The sequence below is a fragment of the Tasmannia lanceolata genome, unplaced genomic scaffold (assembly GCF_043159265.1).
Source record: "Tasmannia lanceolata isolate RefF3 unplaced genomic scaffold, GAP_Taslan_0.1 ptg000002l, whole genome shotgun sequence".
In the NCBI taxonomy this organism is placed as follows: domain Eukaryota; kingdom Viridiplantae; phylum Streptophyta; class Magnoliopsida; order Canellales; family Winteraceae; genus Tasmannia; species Tasmannia lanceolata.
The window spans coordinates 8,500,305-8,526,121 of record NW_027518679.1 but is presented as its reverse complement, the minus strand read 5'-3'; positions in this window follow the sequence as shown (position 1 = coordinate 8,526,121).

The window sequence follows — 25,817 nt, the reverse complement described above, 5'->3', positions numbered from 1 at the left end:
TCCTAAAAAGGGCAAACTACCCTCAACACCATGAAGGTTACTCAAACACTAGGCCACCTTATTTTGATGGAACAAATTTTGGATATTGGAAAACTAAAATAAAAATCTTTTTAACTCAAGACTACCGAATTTGGAGAGCCGTTCAAAATGGATATACCTTACCCACTAGAAATCTAAATGAATGGACCGAAGCCGAACAACAAGCTTCAAACTATAATGCCAAAGCCATGAATTCTTTAATTTGTGCTTTGTCACCCGGAGAATTCAATAGAGTTTGAAACTTGAATTCGGCTAAAGAAATTTGAGATACCTTAGAAGTTACCCATGAAGGAACTAACCAAGTTAAGGAATCTAAAATGAATCATCTATTTAGGCAATTTGAACTTTTTCAAATGACACCCGATGGGACCATTGCCGATATGTACACTAGATTCACTAACTTAGTCAATGGACTAAGGGGACTTGGGAAACAATTTTCAAACCGAGATTTAGTAACCAAAATCCTTAGATCCCTATCTCTATCATGGAAATCCAAAACCTCCGCAATCACCGAAGCCAAAGACATGAACGCATTAAATCTAGATGAACTAATAGGGTCCTTGATAACTCATGAAATGATTTTCAAAACAAAAGCACCCGAAATTAAAAATAAAATGGAAAAAAGAAAAAGTGTTGTTTTTACTTGTAATGTAGGTGATGACGAAGAAGTGAAAGGAGATATGGAAGATGAGGTAGCCTTCATAACAGGAAGAATCAAGTTCTTGTAAAGGAATATGGGAAACATGAAGAATAGAAAAGCTTATCCCCCATTCAAGAAGAAAGAAGAGCTCGGTGACAGATCATCTCAACCCCGATGCTACGGATGCAAGAAACTTGGACACATTCGTCCGGATTGTCAACTCAACAATGAGCCTACTCCAAAAATTAATTCAAGAGGAGAGAAGGGAAGAAAGGAATGACCGCCAAATGGGATGAAGACAATGAAAGCGAATGTGAGCCGGATGATGGAGAAGATTGCATGATTGCAAGGAATGTGTGCTTCATGGCTTCAACAAATGACAATCAAGAGGTAAGTACTTTAAATGATGTTATCACCTTAAAATAAGTGCTTGATTCCGTACAAAATGCACATGATCAACTAGAAATTGAACTTGATAAAAATGTATCTCTTGAAAACTCTCTTTCTAGTTTGACAAAAGAATTTGGGTGGTTAAAAAAGGATCATGATTTTCTAGAAGAAGAGAATGAAAAAGTTATACTTGAAATTCATGATTTGAATCTACCATCAAGAGTTTGAATGAAAGTAGACAAGAGCTATCCATTGAAAACAACAAACTAAAGCATGAACATAGTGAATTATCTCATGAATATAATAATTTGAAGAAGCTATTTGAAAGGTTTGAGAATGATTCACTAAAATTAGATAAACTTGTTAACATTCAAATAATGTCACATGATAAGAGTGGACTTGGATATAAATGGGATACTACAATGTCAAATTATAAGAACAAATTTGTGAAAGATTCTTCTAGTGGTACTAAAACTTATTTTTATTGGGACTAGAAGGACATTATAGGGTTGCCTGCATGTATGCTAAACAAGACAAAACCAAATTAAATGCAAAGGTGAAAACAAATGGACTTAGCAAGATTTGGAAGATTTGGGTGCTTAAGGGATCTCACTTTCCTATTCATATGTAGGTATGTCATAGAAGCCACAACAAGAAGAACACATGGTACCTTCATAGTGGATGCTCTAATCACATGACCAGAGACCTCACTCAATTTGCATCCCTTTCACTCAAGGATGATGGAGAAGTTACCTTTGGAGATGACAAGAAGGGAAAGGTTAAAGGGGAAGGCACCATAAGTTTAGTACCACTAGAAGAAGCTTTCACAAATTTGTTCCAATAATGTCCTTCTAGTCCCAATAAAAATAAGTTTTAGTACCACTCTCATTCATGATGTACTTTATGTACCTCTCTCATTCATGATGTACTTTATATTGATGGCTTATCTCATAATCTTATTAGCATTAGTCAACTATGTGATAATGGGTTTGAAGTAGTCTTCAACCCCGACAAATGCATTGTTAAGAATAAGGTAGATGGCAAGGTGCAATTCATAGGTTCTAGAGACAATAACATTTACACAATTGAGCTAGATGATCTTAGACTCCAAAATCTAACATGTCTCAATGCCATTAGTGAAGATTCTTGGTTATGGCATAGGAGGTTGGGTCATGCCGGAATGGAATTCATTTCAACCCTCTCCTCAAAAGACATAGTTAGAGGTTTGCCTAAACTTAAGTACACCAAAGATCACATTTGTAGAACTTGTCAATTGGACAAACAATTAAAGAGCTCATTTGCCCCTAAAAATATGATCTCTACCACTTACCCCTTACAACTACTTCATATGGAACTTTTTGGACCAATGAAGACAAGTAGTTTAGGTGGAAAGAGGTATGTACTTATTATTGTGGATGACTATTCATGATTTACATGGGTCATATTTCTAGCACATAAAGATGAAACTTATGAAAAAAAATTTAAGTTGTGTAATCAAGTCCAAAATGAAAAGAGTATAGCCATATCTTACATTAGAAGTGACCATGGAACGGAATTTGAAAATATACACTTTAACACTTATTGTAATGATCATGGCATAAAACACAACTTCTCGGCACCTAGGACACCTCAACAAAATGGGGTTGTAGAAAGAAAGAACCGAACCCTTCAAGAAATGGCTAGATCAATGTTGCATGAGAATGATCTCCCTAGATACTTTTGGGTGGAGGCGGTTAGCACCGCTTGCCATATCATAAATAGGGCGTATATGAGGCCAATTTCTAAGAAAACATCATATGAACTTTGGAAAAACTTGAAATCCAATATAAGCTACTTTAGGGTATTTGGTTGTAGATGCTACATCTTAAATATCAAAGACAACTTGCATAAATTTGATAAGAAGTCAGATGGTGGCATATTCTTAAGGTATTCTACACATAGAAAAGCATATAGAGTGTTTAATAAAAGAACCCTAATTGTAGAAGAATTCATGCATGTTACATTTGATGAGAGGGAGCAACACCTCAAGAAATGCCGCATGATGAGGATGAACACATTGAACACCTTTTACCTAAGACAAATGTTCCTCCCCATGAAGCTACAAGTGATACATTGCCTATTATGGAAGTTGGGAAATTCAACTCATATCTTAATTAAGGAATCATCTTTCTTATATTTCACACTTCGGTCCCCATAGATTGGATTCTTATTTCATCTATACCATTAAAGAACTTGAACTGAAAACGTGATAGAAAAGTAGACACTTATATGGTTCCACTATTCTTTCCACTTTTCCATTATTTCTAAGTATTGAAACTCAATTTTGATCCTCTACTGCCTTTGGCGTGTATCACACGCAGGGCATGCACCAGACACACAGGTTACTAAGCAGTGTCAGACTAATCTTTCAAATTTTGCATATATCAAAGATATTGATGCATATGAGTTCGATCTTACTTTTGATCATGTGCAATGCTTTGACTTATTAAGCTTTCTAATTAAACCATGAAACGAGTTTTCAGTTAATTGCTCTTAAGCCAATTGGATTCAAGGAACTAGCTGTAAACACCCCTCGGACTTACTTGCTCAAGTAAAAAAGGCTACAACTCAAGACTAAATCCAAAAGTACTTTCCTTTTTTTTCTTTTTCTTTTTCACCTTTCTTTCCTTTTTTCACTTTACCATATAAGAGCCAACATTCTATTCTCGTCTCCTCATCAAAACCTTTTATAAACAAGATTACTAAAGAAATCCAACCTATAAGTAGAAAGCGTTCTTTTTAGTTTCCCAAATTCCAAAATTAAAATATAGACTAATTTCCTTTCTTAAAACAAGAAAACAAATTTATTTTCAAAAATAGCTAGTTATTTCTATCTTAAGAAAATACCAAAAGCAAAGAAAAGAGAAATATCATACTTTAAACTATAGAAAAGACTCGCAAAAGAAAAGTTTCCAAAAGACTACTTGTGGACCCCGATCCGAGAGAGAGGTGAGGGACGAGCCCCCATCGGCCTGTAGGATCATCCACGTGTGAAGGAGAGCTCTACCAAAGAACTCTCGAAACAGATGACACCCTCATAGCATAGCACGAGTGGCGATATAAAAAGAAAGAGATACGTCTAGATCCGGAGCCAAGGCTAGAAACCAAGACATACCCAAAATGAACTCAGAGTCGCCATCCATGGATAGGCCATGGAACCCCAAAATCAAATCCTCTGTGCAATGGATAACCAGAAATATATATGGGCTCGTGCCTGATTACGAATGGAGAAGGTCCAAAGAGCACCCCCAATTCTTCCGAGTGCAAGCACTTGGTCTCTTATGCCATTTATTATTAACCTTGAAGAGTTTTGAGCAAAAATCATGTGAAATGGGAACAATCCTCATGAGTCGTCTACCTAAGCATGCATTTCCTGAGAATACAAAATAATAACCACATAAAAAATAAATGAAAGAGGTGCCACCTAAACATTGCTAGTTTATGAGTGACATACCTAACTGGTGTCTAAGTTCTGATGGCCAAACACATGCATGCTACAGCTAAAGGTATAAAGTCTGAACACAAAAGTAAGAAAACATAACAAAATACACAACAAAGACAACACAACAAATCCTAAGACTCTAAACAATTTGACCCGAGTCCTTGGATGGTCTGATGTTCATCCAAAGAAGCCTACTTATCCCCGCCTCCACAAGAATCAGAGTCACGTTGTTCTTCGCAGCTATTCTAATCTATGATGCCTAAGACACTTAGACCTCTATCCTAGACTCGATCTAAAAGACCGGACTAGTTATTAAAGCATCTTGTGCGATTATTTAAATTCCAGTAGATTGTGAATTTTAGGACACCCTATATGTCCTAACTAAATGCAAGTGGTTCCTACAACCTATGTGTAACTAGGCTGCGTTTCCTAAGGAAAACAGAGGGCGGACTAGCACATCTTATTCTAGTCATCAGTCGGCGATGTGGATCTCCAGCTGAACGGACGGAGGCATTCCTATAACTCTAGGACAAACCCCTAACTCTAAAACAAGCACACAACAAACAAACAAACAAACAAACAACCTATCAAAGAGAAACCCCTGACTCTAGAACTCTCTATCTAGGCGAAAAACCTAACTCTAGAGCAAGATCTTTTCTAAATCAAAGTTTATGAAATACTTTTGCACTTTTTGAAAGAGTTCGAATGATTTATTTACAAAGTGTAGCTGGACTTGGGATATAGATCTCAAGCTGCACTACGTACCTCGTGGAAGAGGATCAAGCCAACGTAGTTCGAAACGAACTCTCCTAACTACCACAAAAAACTTAACACTTTAGATTTTTTTTAAGGTTTTTTATGCTTTCAAATATTTTTGATATTTTAAATTTCTAATGTTTTTGAGTTTTAAAATATTCCAATCTTTTTGGATCTTTAGATGTTTCAATGATTTTTAAATTTTGAAGCTTTTCCAATGTTTTTGGATTTTTAAAGGTTTTCACCCTTTTGGTCAAAGACCTAAGGGAATACACAAATCAACACCCTAGGGCCAAACCCTAGGGTCAACAGGGGAAATCCCTAAACCGGGTAAGCTAGTGTCTCAAGAACAGCGAAAACGATGTAAGATCCCAAACAAACAAAGCTCTAATAAGGTTGTGCTAGCCTCTAACAAAGAAGAGCGACAAGAACACTAAGGAGAAACTCCTAACTAACAACACTACAGAAAGGGTGTAAATGAGTCAGAGACTCTCTAATTACGCCACCTAAAGGACGAATGAGTCAAGGACTCTCTAATAAAACCACTAAAGAAGATAAATGAGTCAAAGACTCTCTAATAAGGACGAATGAGTCAAAGACTCGCTAATAACCATCTAAATGACAAGTGAGTCAAAGACTCTCTAATAACGACAAATGAGTCAAAGACTCCAATAACACTACCTAAAAGACGAATGAGTCAAAGACTCTCTAATAATATCACTAAAAGGATAAATGAGTCAAAGACTCTCTAATAATACTACTAAAAGATAGCTAGCGCCTTCATCGCCTTTATGCTTAACACCCACCTCCGAGACAACTTTCAAACTATGGTTCTCAAATCTCTCTACTCTCTTCTACAAATAAATTTCTCTTCTTTGATTCCCTTCTCTTATTCTTTTTCCAAATTCTAAACCTTAAAGCCCAAGCCCTCCCCTTAACACTTCTCCTTTCTGTAATGCCTTTGGAAAATCATTCTTTACCAGTGACAACTTAATTAAATCGGCAGGTCTCACAAAATTAGAGTCTTCAGAGGTTGCATTCTAGTAAGCTGGCCAACCGAGAACTCATACTACCAATCAAATCAAGCTGTAAATGTCCTGGACTAACATAGTCTCTATCAGGACGATTTGGAATCCCATGAACAAGCAAACCCATGAGATGATTCAAATAGATATCATTATTAGAAACTTCAAAATAAAGCATGCCTTCCACACCTGACCAACTTCATTTTTAAGTTTAAGGCTGATGCATGAGCATCCCATTAACGACAGGAGCAATATGCCTAGCAAACTCTAAAGCTACAGAAGCTTTGCCTTTCCAAAATGATGAATTACCGAATGCTGCAACAATTCCTAAAAGATCCTATGGAAATAATTGCAAGAAAAAACTGGAATACCATTATCAGAACTTTATCAAAAAGAATACCAATAATGTCTTATTTGGGCATTTACCAAACCAACCAAATTAACTTCATATTCAGATAACAGGAGCAGGTGAATAAAGCTCATGACCAAACACTGTTATGATGATGATATCCAAGATTATTCCAATATAATCTTCTTAACTCAACTCAAAGATGCTAGCAATAAATTACTTTAACATTTAAACAGCCGCTAAGAAATAACATAACTGATATTAGCTTCAAACAAATGGCCCGAAGTAAATGAATTAAAACAGTACTCATTTCAAAGCATTATATGCACTAAATTACAAATGAATGGGCCCATTTCACAAATATACAGAACATGATCAGAATTACAAGTGAAAGGGATATTGTGTAAAACAGGAAACATGGCTGAATTGTACCAAACAGGGGCTGAAATTATGGCTGGCATATACTATGAAAATCAACGTATACCATGAAAATTAGTAAGGAATCAAACCAGTTAAAAAAATTGAACTAGTGCATAAACTCGTAACACAGTGGCTAAATGCTTTAAACCTCATGCAACTCATAATTGTGGCGTAACAAGATCAACAGCCGCGGTTTATGACCATGAAGCTTATCTATTAGCATCCAGAAAATATAGAGGAATGATTACATTTTTCTCAAAAAGGAAGCAATGGATTGAAATATATAATGTACCATACATAATGTAACATCAGCCATTGCGTTATTCAAATATTCCTATTAGGACAATGAACAGGGAACTGCTAAAATCATTAAAGAGGTGAAAACTCCACAAGCCAGGCAATATCATCAATATCGTTATGATAAATGTTAAGCATTTTACAAAGAAGAATGTAAGGTGGCTTGTATGCAGTCACTACAAACGAATGCTGCATTTTCACAACTCTGCTCAACCCCACAAATATGACAACATATAATCCCACTACATGTACCATGCTCATCTCGGCACTTCACAATTTTTCACAGGGGACAAATGAGCCAAACATGTAAACCATACAATAATTGAGGGCTGCTATTGGCAGCATAATCGTTTTCACTATTGATCAAATGAATTATGACTATTGACAGATTCAGAGAATTGGAACCCATGAAGTCGAAGAATACAACTTGATGATATATACAGACTCAAAATCAATCCATATAAGATGAGTGTAAAATTTAGAAACAAAGCGAGTCCAACATTATCCAAACCAAACAATGATAACATCCAGTCAAGGTTCCCAAAACCAAGGAGTTAGATATGCCATACACCCCTAGATAAACATGAGCTATAGCCTAAATTATTTATACTTTTCAGGGGCAGCAGCTTCATAATTCTGAATTATTCAAGAGAAGTCCATGCAAAGCTAAAAATTCTATTTACACTACCATTTAAACTCAGGGCTTTGACTTAGATAAGACTTATATTTCTGAATGCTAAACAAAATGAAAGCTCTAAAAATAATACATTACCACCAATCATCAAATAACGGTATCTAGCTTTCAAAATATGCGAATATAAAATTAGAGAAGTGACATTTACACTCCTTTTGACCACCAGGGACACCTAGCACCAGTGTATGTCACACTCAAACCTATTGGATTTTTATAATGACAAGTACATTTGCTCTCCTTTAGTCATGGACACACTAGCGCCAGGTGCCCCATCCTCAAAATGAAATGATGAATTGACTAGCTCCTCTTCTCTACATTTAGGAATATAATATTCCACACCTTTATTCAACACAGCTATAGGCATGCCTCTGAAAGAAAGCTCATGAAATCACAATAAACTCTTATAGCAAAGGTCCACTTTAATTGAAATCACTAGCAATTATGTGTTCTCCTGCCTTAGCATACAAGGAAAAGGATATTTTCAATTTGAAATCATGGGGTGAAAGGAGTATAGTTCACAAATTTATAATCTACAGGAATTACAATCTGTAAGAAACTTTTGTCATAAACCAATGACAAAGATAACAAATCCATCTGCGCACAACCAATCTCGATATTTCTTCATAAACATCATCATCTAATCACATTGCATTTCCTCTATAAAAAAAAACCTTATGATGGGAACAACTCTACTACTTCCCAATCTTAGAAAACACACCTAGAAAACACATAAAAAAAATCATTCAATTACTACATTGATCTACAAGGATTATGAATTAAAATACATAATATGCACCGAGAGTTAGATTACTTACAAATGTATAGAAGAAATTGTATATAACAAAGAACTTACTTCGATATGGAGTTTACCTAAGAAACTGAAGAAGAATCAAAGCCAGATACACGATTTCGAATCCAGATGACCTAATCCAACTCTTAATCGATCAAAGCTTCAAATAAATCTCACCCATAAAATCCGATCTAAGCTCGAAATAGCTGAATCTTCATAGCTTTTATACAAATCAGAGACATACAGGATTGAATCCAGGTTAAGAACAAGCAAATCCTACTAGAAAGGCTAGATCTAAGATCTATAGATAGAAAATCGAAAGTTAGGGTTTCTAAAAAATGCAAGCAAGATAGGCCTTGTAACTGACAGAGAAAATAAGAAGAAGATGTGATGATAAGATAACTCAAACTGAGGGTATGAGAGATTAAAGGCGACAAAACAACGATCGGAGCTCCAATGAATGACCGGAGAAGATGAATTTGGCCGGAGAAGATGGCCGGAATTCGATCGGAGATGATCGGAGAAAAATGTATGAACTAGGGTTAGGGTTTTGAGATTTGGGATCTTTGAAAATTTGAAGCATATCTTAAAATCCGAGAAAGAAACGAAGATATCAGAAACAGATCAGAGAAGAATAGCTAGCAGGAGGGGTTGGCCGGAGAAAATGAGCTTACCGGTAGGAAAATTGCCGGAGAAAAAATAAGCCAAAGATTTCGCCCCTCCTTTCCCTCGTTCTTTCTCAAATTCCTTTATTTCTCAAATTCTCAGATCTAGATCTGAGATTTTGCTTTCCAATTCTCTCTCTCTCTCTCTCTCTCTCTCTCTGATTCAGCGAGAAAATGAACAGTGTCCTTTGATTTTTTTGATTTTTTTGATATCAAAATAAAAGTGTTGATATTAGCACTCCCACTTGATGAGACGCGCAGAAAATGGTAGGGCGCGCCCGCCACTTTTGTCCTATTCGGCTCGGGCGCGCCCGCAGGATAATTCACTCCCCTTCTCAATTGGACATCCCCTTCAGCAGATAATTCACCCCCCTTTAGGTTCGCACTACGCTCCTTACATCGCTCGTCTTATTTGACAAATCTGGTCGGATTTTGATGAAATTTGGCGAGGGCCTTGGTGAGACCCTAACCTAACTTGTGATGCAATTTGGGATTCTAGCTTGGTGATTTGACGAGGTTTTACACAAGCAACGCGAACTTGGGTCTGGTCAAAATGGGTTGTCTACAGATGCCCCTCTATGGCAGAGCGTGCTTGTCACGCAAATGGCAAAGCTGAACAGACGACACATTTTGATCGACCCAAATATGAAGCAAAGCAATTTTTGGACTTCCGGTTCTAAGAACGGCATTCATAAGGGTAAGACTCTATTAACAATAGGGAGATAGCCTCTCACCTACTCTTAACTCGGCAACTACGACATCTCAATGAGATAGCCTCTCTCTAATACTCGCAACTCAACTATCTAAACTAGTTAGCAAAGATGAACGAACAATCATAAAGCATAAACACCACACATTTTTTTTTATATCAGGCTAAACTAAAGTACACACAACAATTGCTCAAAGAGCACAAACCAAACGAACAAATTAATCACTTCAATCACTCAAAGAGTTTTCCTTTTTTTAATTTTTTTTTAGAAACCACATTGCAGCTTATCTAAGACAAGTACAAATCCAAACACTCAAAGAGTTTTTTTTTTTTTTTAGAAACCTACAAAATAGGCTAAAGACCAATGTATTGAAATTCGTCCAAAACAAGTTCAAAACCAAATACTCAAAAAGTTTTTTTTATTTTTATTTTTTTATATGAAACTATCAAATAGGCCAAAGACCACTGCATTGAAACTCGTTCAAAACAAGTTCAAAACCAAACACTCAAAGAGTTTTTTTTTTATATCATGCCGATCAGTCTAAAACTTACTCGACCATTTATTAGGGTACTCGAATATTTGAGCCAAACTCAAGCATATAATATCTAGGCGAAACTAAGTCTCAAGCCTGGCGATAGATATACAGATCATTGCTGAAAATACACCTGTTTAACTATCCGAGTAACTCTGACTCCTGTCTTTCAAGGTAGCGAATCACTCCGGATCACGCGGATCTGTTAAACAGTTCCATATAAACCCAAATTCGTATGTCCTGCTAAACAATCCCATACAAACCTTTTCACAGATACACATGACTCCTAACATGTTAGGAAGCTGCACATTGCGGAACGATGATTAGGTAAGTCACTACTTGACATTGCACTACTAATCATCAGGGTACTAAATACCCGGGCGAAGGAAGAAAAGACCAATCCGTGTAACACAGGATCGGAAATATTTTCCTTATTGCAACCCTCAAAATGATCGAAGAAAATTCCAAACCGTGTAACATAGATTTGATAATTTTTCCCTTTTTAAAACGAACGAAGAAAAGACCAAACCGTGTAACACAGGTTCAGCGAGTTCCTCCATTAAAAACCTTTCAAAAAGACCAAATCGTGTAACACAGGTTCGGTAATTTCTATCTCTATTAAAATCTTTTGAAAAAACCAAACCATGTAACACAGGTTTGATAATTTCCATTTCTGTTAAAAATCTTTCAAAAAGACCAAACCGTGTAACACAGGTTCGGTAATTTCCATTTTTGTTAAAAAAATTTCAAAAAGACCAAACCGTGTAACACAGGTTTGATAATTTCCATTTCTGTTAAAAATCTTTCAAAAAGACCAAACCGTGTAATACAGGTTCGGTAATTTCCATTTCTTAAAAACCTCTTTCAAAATGAAGATTGAAAAAACAACCAGATAGTGTAACACTAAATCCGGCAATTTCTTACTCTATTAAAAACATCTTTCGAAACGAAGATCGAAAAAACAACCAGATAGTGCAACACTAAATCCGGCAATTTCTTACTCTATTAAAGACCTCCTTTTCAAAACAAAAGAAGGACTGGGCCGTGTAACACGAAGCCTAGTAATTCCTTACCTTATTAAAATCTTTAATACGGCGAAAGAAAAGGGTTAGACAGTGGAATATGGAATCCGTCCATTTCTATCTTTATTAAAATCTTTCAAAACAACAAGAAAGCTGAGAAACTCAAAATGACTAAAAGAAAAGATTAACTCTTAATGATTTCACTGATGAACCAGTCATCTCTTCGCAAAGAGTAACTGAGATGAATAATTTTAGTCAAAGACCGAGTCCAAATAATTTGAATGAATTTTCGAGTACCAACCCCTTTTCAAAAGATGCAAAGCATTCCACTGAAATTTAAAATCATTGGAATAAATTCTAGACTCCGCTGGGATAAGAATTTTCCCAAGAAACTCAACTCCAAAGGAGAACTTGACTAAAAAGCTCAATACAAAGAGTGCTCAAACTTCTCTAGTTTCTATTTTATGAAAATATCAATCTCAAGTATCAATTATTACTTGACATTTTTATGACGTAAGTCATAAAAGATGCCCCTAGTATGATTACTTCCATGGCAAAATTCATTGGAGAGCAACATAAGAAAAAAAAAGGACAAAGGCTTTCATTAATACACACTTGGGATTACAATAGATATTTCTCATGACCACTTGGGTTTACAAGGCTTTTCACAGGTACAAGAAACTTGTTCTATTCAAAATTTTCTCATCTCTGCTATTTGCTGATACTGGAACTGAGCTAAAAGCTTGTCGACATCTGAACACTGCTCTGCTTTACATTATCCACAGGAACCACAAATTCTCTGCTTCTCCGAGTCTCTGAGTTTTTATCACCCCGGCTTTAGGAGGAATACTGACTAAACAGGACTCTGAAAATTGACTTTGACTCGACAACAGACTGACTTTGATAGACAATGACCAAAGACTTTGACGAGTTTTAAACAAGACTCTAAAAGAGACTGAATCTGCTTCTTAAACCGATAAACATTTTAAAATGGTTAAAAATCCACCACTCTAAGAGTCTTTTGAATACCATGTTTAAAAGTGTTTCAACCTCTTTTCAAGATCTCCGTCATGATTATTATCCCTTCAGATTGTTTAGTCTCAATTTTCCTAACTCAAAGAGTAACGAAAGAAGCTCTGATGGCCCTTACTCAGACATTAAAGAAGAACCAAAGAGAAAATTAAAGTTCAACTGGCTTTCAGAAAGCTCTATCCTTCATGAAGTCCTGCCATGACTAAATCGCCCTTTTGGGTTTTCGATTTAGCGGACCGCACACCTTAATTTTTGCCTGGACTGTCTGCCATTGCAGATTTTCCATCCAGCAGGCTTAACACCCTGATTTTTACCTAAACTGCCTTTTCAGGTTTTCAGCTTAGCGGGTCTAAGACTCCATCATTATTTTTCTTTCTGTTTGTCTACAAACCTGGGCCTAAATACGACTTTCAGGTAGGCTTAGGTTCAAAAAGGCTAAACCCTAATGTGTTTGCATGTAATTGGACCGAATCTGGACCCTCCAGACTACCTATGTATCCCTGAAGAAAATGGGAATCAGGTCTGCGTAGTTCAACCCATTTGGACTTCAAGGGATTTTCTTTCAAAATACTGCAAAAGATGTGACCGAAGCCGAATTGATCAGGCTACCTACGTACCCTTAAAAAGGGATCAGGTCATAACGTAGTTCAAACTATATTTTTTTTACTAAAACAAAATGCCCCTAGTTTGGGTTTATCAAATAAAACAAGTTTTTTTTTTAATTTTGGCCCCAAGGGTTTGTAAATGGTTTTAAACATGTAGGTTGTTGGCTCAAAGCTCTAATCGACCAAAGGCGGCCTCCGGGTGTACTTAAGCGTAATACTTTTTTAACTGATCCAGGTTTGTAGGTTCTTTTAGTTTTTCTCCATTTTCATTGAGGAGTCTTACGGCTTTTCCAGGCAGGACTTCATCGACGATGTAAGGACCAGATCAGTTTGGCCTGAATTTACCTCTCGGATCAAACACCGGTGCCCTGTAGGACTTCAAAACAAGATCTCCAGGCTTGAAATCTCGGACTCGAACTTTCTTGTTGAAAGCTCTCTCAATCCGCCTCTGATATCCCTGGATATGGTACAAGGCTCTCAACCTCTTCTCATCTATCATCTGTAGCTCATCATGCCTGGCTCTAGCCCAATCAGACTCTGGTAGGTCAGCTTCCATCATCACTCTCAAAGAGGGAATTCTTAGCTCAACAGGGAGAACTGCCTCCATTCCGTACATCAAAGAATACGAATTTACACCTGTTGAGGATCTGATCGATGTCCGATAAGCCCATAAGGCATATGGAAGTTTATTCGACCAATCTTTATAAGTCTCAGTCATCTTACTGATAATGACTTTGATGTTCTTGTTCGCCGCCTCTACAGCACCATTTGTTTGAGGTGTGTAAGGAGATGACTTGTGATGCCTTATCTTGAACTCTTCACACAGGTGTAACACCTCTTTCTTAAAATGTGACCCATTATCTGAAATCAGCTCATGAAGTACTCCATATCTGCAAATAATGTTGGCACGGATGAACTTCGCAACTGTGCTTGAAGTTATTGAAGCATACGAAGCTGCTTCAATCCATTTCGTAAAATAGTCAATCGCGACCAGAATGTACTCATGCCTGCTTGAAGACCTTGGATAAACCTTCTCAATTATATCAATCCCCCACACTGAAAATGGCCACAGCGAAGTCAAAGAATGTAGCTCCGAAGGAGGAACATGGATAAGATTCGCATAAACTTGACACTTATGGCATTTCTTCACAAATGCGAAGCAGTCTGCTTCCATTGTGGGCCAATAGAATCCAAGTCTCAAAATCTTCCTTGACAACATTTTCCCATTCATATGAGGTCTTCAAACTCCCTCATGGGTCTGCTCTATAAGCTCTGCAGCATTGTCTTCTTCTACGCACAGGAGTTGTAAGCCATCAAATGGGCTTCTTTACAGCTCTTCACCACAAATAATGAAGTTGGCAGCCAACTTCTAAAGAGTCTTCCTCTCTTTGCTTGAAGCTTCTGGAGGACGCCCTTTACCAGCAATAAGATTCTTGATATCTGTATACCACGGCTTCCCATCTGGACATCTGGCTGAATTCTCTATAGCATTCACATGTGAAGGAGCCCACTGAAGGCTGACAACTAACGGCTGAACCTCCATTGATATAGAAATGTCTAACATCGAGGCCAAAGTAGCCAAAGCATCAGCGAAATGATTTCTGGTCCTTGACAAGTGAGTGAATGTGATGTTCTTGAACTTCCTGACCAGAGATTCCAAATAAGTGTTATAAGGGATCAATTTATCTTCTCGAGTTTTCCTTTACCCATTAATTTGACAAATGATCAAGATAGAATCCCCAAACACATCAATGTCTTGAATCTGCAAAGCCAAGCCTGCCTCCAGTCCGGCGATACAAGCTTCATATTCAGCCATATTGTTGGTGCACTCAAACTGCAACTTGATAGAAACAGGAATATACTCCTTCTGAGGGGATATAAGTACAGCTCCTACTCCTTGTCCTCGATTATTGACAGCTCCATCAAAGTACATAAGCCACTTAGTACTTGAAGTCTCTTCTTCAATATCCATGATTTCTTCGTCAGGAAAATCTGCCTTCAAGAAAATATTTTCTTCTATAGGTGCATCAGCCAACTGCTCCGCAACGATACGTCCCTTTACTGATTTCTGAGTGACATAGGTGATGTCGAACTCAGATAATAACAACAACCACCTTGCAGTCCTTCCTGTAAGGGCACGTTTCTCAAACAAGTACTTTAACAGATCCATCCGTGATAGCAAAAGAACCTTGTGTGACAGCAGATAATGTCTAAGCCTCTGGGTAGCCCAAACTAATGCTAGACATGTCTTCTCCAAAACTGTGTACTTTAATTCATATTCTAGCATCTTCTTACTGATGTAGTAGATAGGCTTCTCATTTTCAGATTCTGGATCTTGCTGAGCAAGCATACAACCCATCGCTGTATCTGTAATAGACAAGTACAATAGCAACGGCTGGCCTGGAATGACAGGTGATAGAACAGGGGGCAAGGATAGGCACTGCTTAACCTTTTCAAAAGCCTCTTGACATTCTTCATTCCATTTCTTTGAGGAATTCTTCTTCAGAAGCTTGAAAATGGGTTCACATGTCATCGTCAGATGTGCTATGAACCATCTCAGATACTGAACTTTGCCAAGGAAACCTCAGATCTGCCTTTCTGTCTTCGGCGGCTGCATTTCTTGAATCGCCTTGTCTTTTGTGGGTCCACTTTGATCCCTCTTTCGCTGACCATAAACCCTAAGAGCTTTCCCGATGTAATACCAAAGACGCACTTACTTGGATTTAGGCGAAGCTGATATTTCCTGATCCGCTCAAAGAACTTTCTCAGGGCAAAGTGTGCTCAGGTTGAGTCTTGCCTTTTACAGTCATGTCATAGACATATACCTCGACCTCTTTGTGGATCATATCCTGTAAAAGAGTTGTAGCAGCCCTCTGATATGTAGCACCAGCATTTTTCAGACCAAACGGCATCACTTTGTAGCAGTAAGTACCCCACTGAGTAATGAAAGCTGTCTTCATCATATCCTCAGGCGCCATCTTAATCTGATTGTAGCCTGAGAACCCATCCATAAAGGATAAAAGAGCATGTCCAGCTGTATTATCTACCAGGAGATCAATGTTTGGAAGAGGGAAGTCATCTTTAGGACTTGTCGTTCAGGTCCCGAAAATCGACACACATTCGAACCTTTCTGTCCTTTTTGGGCACCGGTACAATATTTGCAAGCCATTCTGGATATTCAACAACTTGAATGAATTTTACTTCTAACAGCTGCTTAACTTCTTCGTAAACTTTCAACTCCCATTCAGTTTTGAGTTTTCGGAGTTTTTGCTTCTTTGGCTTAATACTAGGGATTAAGGGTAAGCGATGCTGAACAATTTCCTCACTTAATCCCAGCATGTCATCGTATGACCAAGCAAGAACTTCCTTGAACTCTTTAAGTAGGGTGATTAATTTCTCGCGCTCTTCAGGAGATAAAATTTTGCCAATTCAAATCTCCCGAATCAAAGTTTCGTCACCTATATTCACAGTCTCAATTTCCTCTTCGAGAGGTTTTGCTCGGCGACTCTCCTCCTGTTGAATCATGTGTTTGATTTCAGGGGGAGTGTCGTCGGCATCCTCATCAGAGGGGGAGGCTTGATTGTTATTATTAAGATTATCAGATTCTGAAGCAGAAACATTAGAAACAAAAGTGGAGACAGGAATGTACACAGAAGAATCTTTTATTTCATTGAATGTTGAATCAAGTACATCAAAGGATGAATTACCCACATCGGGGTTTACAATGAACTTTGGACTCAATTTTATAGACTCAACAGATATGTTGACATCAATGTCAACCGGCTCTGAACTATGTACTGAAAGAATATATGACTTAACGATAGAAACATCATCAGATTCGGTCCCGGTAGAAGAATCTGAATCACCAACGACCTCAAGAGACTCAACTTTTATAGTACCTGCATCAAAAGAATTGTTAGAATAAACAGACTCCGAATCAGACTCAGAGACTGACACATACTTACGGACAACTGACTTTTCTGAAGGGACATGACTGTACTGAAAAGTAACCTGAGGTATGACCTGTGAGGTCCAGTTAGTCAATGGTTCCTCTGCCGGGGTGATTAAGTGAGTGGGATTCAAAATCAGTGTACTCTGCTCAATGACAGAAACAATCTGTGGCTCCTCATGAAACAACGAACCCAGAAGGCTCGGCTCTATGCGTTCTGCCCAATCAGTTTCTGGCTCAAACTGTGTGATCTGCACACCTGTCTGCTCATCTTCTAACTCCAGATCAAAGAAAATTTCAAAGCCCGGCAACCTCTGTCCTGTACTCTCGTCCAACCAAGTCTCGGCAAAGCCACAGAAAGGGAAATCTGCACCCTCTTTTCAGAACCGGCCGTTCATTGTCAAATTAATCGGCGCCATCGGTAATTTTAACCCCCTGCGGCGACATTCTGACCATTTCATCATCAGCTGTTTCATTTCTTTATCTTCTTTCTTTGTGGGTTTGTACCCCAGCCCAAATAGGCCATTGAATACTTTAAACTCAAGGAATTCAATCAGACCCTGAAGATATTTGCCTAAACCGGCACCTGGTATGTACTCCTGTCGGCGAATCATCTTTATAACATTCGAGTTTGTACTGGTCAGGAAACAAATTTCCTCATTCATAGCTTCCTCAAAGGTGATTGCAGTCACTTCAAGAGAAAAACCAGTCAAACTAATATCATCAGCCTTTCCCACAGCCAGGGCTTGAGTAATCTGCCCTACTTCAAGATCCGGATCTCCCTTCACAGTTATCACTCGATTCTTGTGAATAAATTTTAGTTTTTGGTGGGGAGTAGACGGAACAACCCCGACCTTGTGCATCCACGGACGACCGAGCAGCAACAGAAACGAAGCTTTGATATCTAATACCTGGAACTCTATTTCAAATTCCTCTCCTCCAATTTGTATTTCTGTGACCAAAGTTCCGATCACGTCCCTGCAAGTGCCATCATACGCTAAAATTCCCTGCTCAGATGGGATAAAATCCTCAGGACCAAATCCATGAGTTGTCGCAGTACTCAATGGGCAGACGTTCAAAGCAGAGCCGTTGTCAACCAACACCTCTGGCACCCTCTTCTTATTGCAAACAACAGTGATTTTGTGAGATTTTGTGTGGTCTCGGCCCTCAGGAGGCAAATCATCATCAGTGAAAGACAAGGTCTTAGACACTTTTGTCATGGCGATCAAACTCACCAACTCATCAGGAGTGGTGTCAACAGAAACTTGTGCTAAGTTTAGCTCTCGAAGGATTAGCTTTCTGTGCTTGAATGAAGCCATGAGTAAACCCCACACAGAGATATTAGCCTGAGTCTTTTTCAACTGCTTCAGCAAGTTCTCCTCCTCTTCTTCTACGCTGACCTTATTCTGCCTCTGGTTTTCTGCATTTCGTGCAACCTCTGCTGGATTTTCCACACTCAGCTCCAGAGGTTTGAATACACGTCCGCCTCGGGTCATATGACACATCTCATCACAATGGTCATCTAACAACAATAGCTCATCCTCTTCCATTCGGACAACATACGGCTTTTTACTGTCTTTTTCTTATTCAAAATATTCGGCCCTTAGGACATACGGAGCTGTCTTTGTCTTTCCTGCACTACCAATCTGAAACACAGAAGACTGAGATGAAGACGACTCGGCAAATTCATCTTCATTAAAGGAAATCACGCAACGCTCATTCCTTTCTACTGCTTCCAGCTCTTTCTCGTCAAACTTCATCACATAGGTTTTTTCTGTGGTAATGGTACAAATGAGAGTTGACGGATCAAGCAAAGGTTCATTAGTAAAGATGGCATTGGTAGCGGGATGAGGCATAGCATGATGGTTAGGAAGTGGGTTCTCAGTGACGTTTGGTCTCTCAACTGCAAGTTCATCTTTGTCAATCATATTCTGAATTGCATGCTTTAAGGCCAAACAATTCTCAGTCAGGTGCCCCGGACCTCTGTGATATTCACAGTATTGATCCATCTTCCAGAATGTTGGTAAGGGATGAGGGGGAGGTTTAATATCCGGGAGCCGGATCTTTCTGTCTTTGATCAACCTCTGGAGTATCATCTGAATAGGATGCGGAAGGGGATCAAACTTTTTGTCGAAAGTATTTCTTCTTGGTGTCCTTGCAGCTTCTACAATAATCTTTGCCGCAGGCCTTGTATAACTAACAGCATGAACCTCTTTCGGCTGGATCACAGGCCTTTTACCCTCACGAATTTCAGACGAAACTTTTGCTCGCAGACCTTTTGCTATAGCGTCTTCAATCTGAGTACCGGTCTTCATGAGGTGGTCAAAACTCGGGTAATGCTGCGGTGTCAGGAAATGAAAGTACCGGGGAGACAAACTTTTCAGAACTAGCTTTATCTGTTCCGATTCAGACATTCTCTGGCTTAGCTGAGCAGACTGGCGTCTCCAACGCCTGATAAAGTAGGTGAAGGTTTCTTGAGGACCTTGCTTCAGCTGTTTTAGGTCTCTCTTCGTGACCTCAATACCTTCCTCCATCGAGAACTGCTCTATCAGTTTCTTAGAAATGTCTTCCAGGGTTCTCACCTCTTCCAGCTTCAGCCTCAAGAACCACTTCTTTGCAATTCCTGTCAGAGAGATCGGGAACAGCTGGGCCATCTGCTCACGGCTCAGACCATACTGCTGGGATAGAATGATAAACCATCTCATATGATTGCGCGGATATCCGGTTCCGTCATATTTATCATAATCAGGAGCTTTAAAGTTGGGCGGCAAAGATACTGTCGAAGACAGTATTAATTCAGAGACGTCAAATTTCTTGGGCCCCCTACACTTTCATATGCTCCATTTCTTGAGCCATCTTGCTAAACTTCTCTGACATTTCTTTTTCAAAATTTTCAAACTTCTCTTTTTCTCTATCAACCCCCCTTGGAACACAATACTCTGCAGCGTACTGCTCATCATCTAAATCGACTTCAAAAGGCGGGATAACAGACCTATGCAATTCCGGAGATGTATCATGAGGAGGCGGAAGTATGGGGCCTCAAGATGCGGAAGCCTTATCACTCATCTGAGTTTTCATGTTTGCCATTTCCTCTTTCATTCCGACCATGTCCCGAGTGAGATTCTTCATCTTTTCTTGCATACTCAACAGAAGGTCAGTTGGGTCGGCCATTTGGCTTACCTCAAAGGAACCTGAAGACTCTGGTGTAGATGGTAAAGGTACTGTAAATGACACTGGGGAATCAAAGTGACGAACGAGTCTAGGCACTGAAGTAGGTCTAGACCAGGCAGGCTTAGCTTAGGTGTCCTTTTTTGGAGCGATGATTGCTATCTTTAAGAATCCTGATTGGAAGTTAACAAACTAGATTAAATGATTGACAAATGAAATAAGATAGTTTGCACCAATAGAGAGAAAAGAAAACAAGCATCCTCTGTATTGACTAAATCCACCGATTACAACATCAGCGATTGGTTACATGAAGAATGATGAAACCTTGAATTGCCAACTGTCTATAACATGTATCAAGTAAAATTTCTTTCTTTAAATTTTCATCTATAATGAAATCAGATTTACAATCTTTGACTCTGATTATATTTAAGTAAAACAAATGAAGAAAAGAAAGAAATGATAATATCAAGCTGAAGATCCTCATGGTTCACCAATCCGAGCTCTTCGGTTTGCAGGCCCTCCAGATATTCCCCCTTTCAAAGCTTAGACATGAAAGCAGATCTCCTCTCTGTGATTTTGTCTCTCCAAGCAGCTACTATGGATGCAATGAGATCAGGAGTAAGGTCTTCACAACTAGGTGGTGTGATAACCTTAGGAGGACACAAAATTCCAGTAATCTGACAAGGGAAACACAAAGGCGCATAGAAAGATGATTTTTCTAAACCCATAAGATAGACAAATGAGTATGGGCAAGTACTGGTGATAATTTGTGGACAGGATTGACTCACCCAACGAAATTGGTTTTCTCCTACATTTTGCAACCAATGGTGTCATTCATTAAGCTGAGGTTGCTTAATCTTTGTCTTCCAGGAATGAAAACTCTTAAGGGTGTACTCAATGCGGTTTTGTGGCTAAAGGATAGTGAGTTTCTCACATAGCCACACATATAACAGCTTAGCACATCCGAAAAAGTTATCCTGCACATTTTTACTAGCAATAAAGTCTAAGCCATAAAAGGTTTCAGCTAGCATTGTAGGGACATGATTTCTCCCCTCATTTATCTGATCTACTATTATCAACAAGGTGAAAGGAGCAGTACTAGAGTCTTTATGAAGGACATGACGTGCAAAGACAGCAAAGACTAAGGCATTACATCGACATTCCTGAAAACTGGAGTCAGTAGGATCGACGTTTTTAGAAAAAAGTTCAATGAGGGCTTGAAATTGCATATTTTTCTCAGCTAAGCAAGGCAGAGTTTTCACGATCTTATCTTCAAAGAGTTTGCAAAAAAGATCATGAGAGGAGTCTACGCTTGAAGGTCGGATCCAAAGTCCCTCAGGAGGAAGCTCTAACAGGGCGCACCAATCTTCAAATATAGGACAGAGTTCAAAAGACCCAAATCGAAAGATATGGAAAACAGGATCCCAACATCCAGCAGCTGCTTGAAGAAACTTCCAATTTATACCGCGACTATTCAAATGGGTAAATGAACCGATGAAATGCTCAGCTACATGTAGACACCCCCATTTTGCTAGGCTTTAAAAAGCAAAAGATTCGGTAGTATCATCAATTTTTATATCCGTATTCAACATTAGATTAGGCATCCATGCATTTTAGGGTAGATTTTATTTCATTATGAGAGTTTTGAAGTTGATTCGCAATCCTGAAGGTCTCTAGGGGGTTCCTTTGGCCTCTGAAAGATGAAAGTTTAAGTTTCCAAGCAAATGAAAAAACCTGCTATTTTTAGAATTTTCAGGGTTTCCCTCATTTTTGCCTATTTTGCACTGCAGGGGTATTTTGGTCATTCCCAATGTGTCTCGTTTGACCCCCAAGTTATATTTGAGAAATCTTGAATGATTTTACAAATTTTGAAAAAGCTGTTATTTTTAGAAACTCATGGGGCTTCCACATTTTCATCATCTTATTGATATTTCAATCATTTCTCATATGTCCAAAAACATCTCGAGGGTACGGCTGATGGATTATGAGTAATTTCGTAAGCTTTGGGAAACCTGCTAAATTTAGACATTTCCAAATTTCGTAAGCTTTGGGAAACCTGCTAAATTCATCCTCTCAAGATTTTTTCTTAGTCTTGAGCTTCGGGGGTATTTTAGACATTTCCAAACATATCATATTTGGTCCCTAAGTTGTGTCTAAGAAATCTTGAGTCCGTTCATAAATTTTCGAAAATCTGCTATTTTTAGAATTTCTCAGGGTTTTCCCTAGTCTCGCCAAAATTCTAGCACCTTGGGGTAATTTGGTCTTTTCCTGTGTAATTCTTTTGATCCTCGAAATATGTCTGAGAGATTATGAATGATTTCCTGAATTTTGGAAAACCTGCTAAATTTAGAATTTCTCAGGAATTTTGCTTAATTTGGAAATTTTAAGTGTTGAGGGCATTTTGGGTATTTTCAGGGGATACCAAATGATTCTGTTTAATATGGCTCACCGAAAGGACCCAATTTTAAAAGTTTCTATTTTTGAAGTTTGACCACAAAGACTTTCCATTTTTAATTTTTCCCTTTAGGGGTGAACCAATCTGAGCGTATTTTGGTCGCATTTGGATGTCTAACAGTCAAGTAGGGGCATTTTGGTCCGAAAAGTTATTTTCTAAAAATGATGGTCCGATCATGTGTGAGGGATGCACCATAAATGTCAAATGGGTTGAGTCCATATATAGAATGTTGAATTTAGAAAGATTTTATTGATTTTTTACAGAAAAACCCAAAACCCGTGTGAAATGGCCCATTGGGCTAAAGCCCGCAAAGATGGAGCTCATGTGGGTTCACCCATATGGGTCAACCACCATGGTGGGCGGCCCACATGGTTGACCGACATGAGTTGAGCACCCACCTTGATGATGTCACAATGGTGACATCATATTTGTGAAAAGAAAAATAAAAAGAATAAAAAATGAAAAGAAGGAAAGAAGGAAAAGATGAATGATTGCTTAAAAAAGTTTTCTTTCAAAGAAGCAATGTGGAATGAGAATAACATGTCTTGATTGACAAGAAATTAAGATTGGAATCAAATCAAATTTGGAAACAAGAAAGAAAGAAAGCAAGAGGGGAAAATTGGAAACAAGCCAAAAAGGGAGCTCTCACATTGGAAATTGTTATTTCTCTCTTAACCCTAACTTTTTTTTATATAAAAATCAAAGCAAACAATCCAAAAAGGGGGAAAAATCCAAATTCGTCCATTTTCTCTCTCCTCCTAAGAAATTTTTTTTTCTTTTCTCTCTTGAAGTGTGATCTCTCTCTCAAGTGTTCTTCAAAAAAGGAATTCTTGAATTCCTTCTTCTTCTCCAAGGCATCATACAATCAAGAATTATTGGAGTGTTCTTTGGGTCTTCTTCATCATAAAAAAGGGTGCGACAAAGTGTATACCTCGGATCTACGCACCCTAAAGACAAGGAGCGCGATCAACGTGGTGGAAATAAAAAAAACAAAGAAAGAAAGGGAAGAAAGGACACACGATCGAGCGTCGGCGAGATTTTTCGGAATTTTTGGCTTTTGAATTCGGCGAGGATCTCCATCACAGGTAGGTGCACTATTCTCAGATTTTTCCAGGATTATTTGGTATTCTTTATATATTTTTGCATGGTTTTTAGCATTTAATTGAATTTAATTCGATATTATATGTGTGTGCTCAAAATCATGATCTACATGAGTGTTTCAATTCCGATTCGTCCCGAAATTTAATACAGTGATCTATTTAAATAGACTAAAATAACCATTGGATCGGATCGGACATTGAATTAAAGGATTTTGAAAATTTGAGTGAAGAGTGGAATTTCATTTAAAATAATGGCTGAGAAATTACAAAAGTTGAAAAAATAGCTATCTCAGGATGATTTGTTTTGTGGAATTTCAAATTTTTCTTGTGTTCATCACATCAGAACAAGGTTAAAGGACATTTTCTGAAGTCGTAATTTTCTCGAAAATCGTGTTTTAAAAATAGAAAACTCTTCAAAAACATCTTTTTGACGAAGAAAAATAAAATATATACTAAACAGATTCCAAAATTAATAAAATTTCGTGGAAAAATAATATGATACTGATACATTCTACCATGAAGTTTTGAGAAGTTTTGGATTTTTTTTTTATATTATTTAATGTTTTCTTTGAAAATTATCAGATTTTATGAGAATTTTTACTGACATCAGATCACAATTAAAATTCTCAATATTTTTACAGTAGTCTTATGTTTCATATTTCTTGCTGCTGTAAAATGTGTAAGTGATTTAGATTTTTTTTCCTAAGGGTTGTAGTGTAAATCCATAATCTGGTCTTAAAATTGAAAAATCCGAAATTGGTAGTAAATGGTTTTTAAAATTCATGAAAATCTCACAGTATGCTATGTTTACCCATATCTTATTTCTGTAGAAATTTTAATGAATTTAGATTTCTATTTCTAGTAGTTTCTGTGTTATTTTAATAATCTGGTCTTATTATTGTTAAATCAAAATTAAATATGAGCTTAATGTAAAAATCTGCAAAACTTTTCTAGTAAGCTACATACATTCCCATCTTGCTGCTGTAGAAATTTCAATCCATTTCGAATTCGTTTGCAATAAATTCACTTGTAAAATCACTCATGCGGTTTAAAATTGATAAAATCCACTCAAAATTGAAATTAATTAAAAATTATTATCAAAATTTCTAAAGAACCTTAAATTTTTGTTACATATTAATTCTTTAATCCATTAAAACAGAAATCTTAGGATCTTTAGATTTCCCTGGTAAAATGGCCAGTGCATCCATAATCGTATCCCAATTGCAACCGATCTTTGACGATTTGAATATTTAAGCTATAGCATGTTATTGGCTCCGAGGTTACTGTCCACGGAAATCCTGAGATATGCGAGGCAATAAGGTGCTATAACCTAAGTATTAAATTACACAAGGAAAGAGCACACGATTTCCTTCCTTGGATGCCATTCGAGGCCGAAATTGGAGAACCCTAGAACCTTTGGTATTCCTTAAATGTCCAGAAACCGAAAATCCTTGAAATCTGAAATTAATTAACTTCAAGAACTTGAATCAATTTATCTCATGTCTCGAGCCCAACTTAGGAACACTTATGTCAGGTCGTGTCCTAGGTTTTAGGGAGTCTTAGCTTTAGGGAGTCCTAGAGTTAGGAGTCCAGCCTCATCACGGACATTTGCTATGGATAGCAACCGTGCCATAGGTCTAGTTATACTAGTCACCCAAATTTTCCCTAGGACAAGCCTAGTTACATAGGATGTAGGTT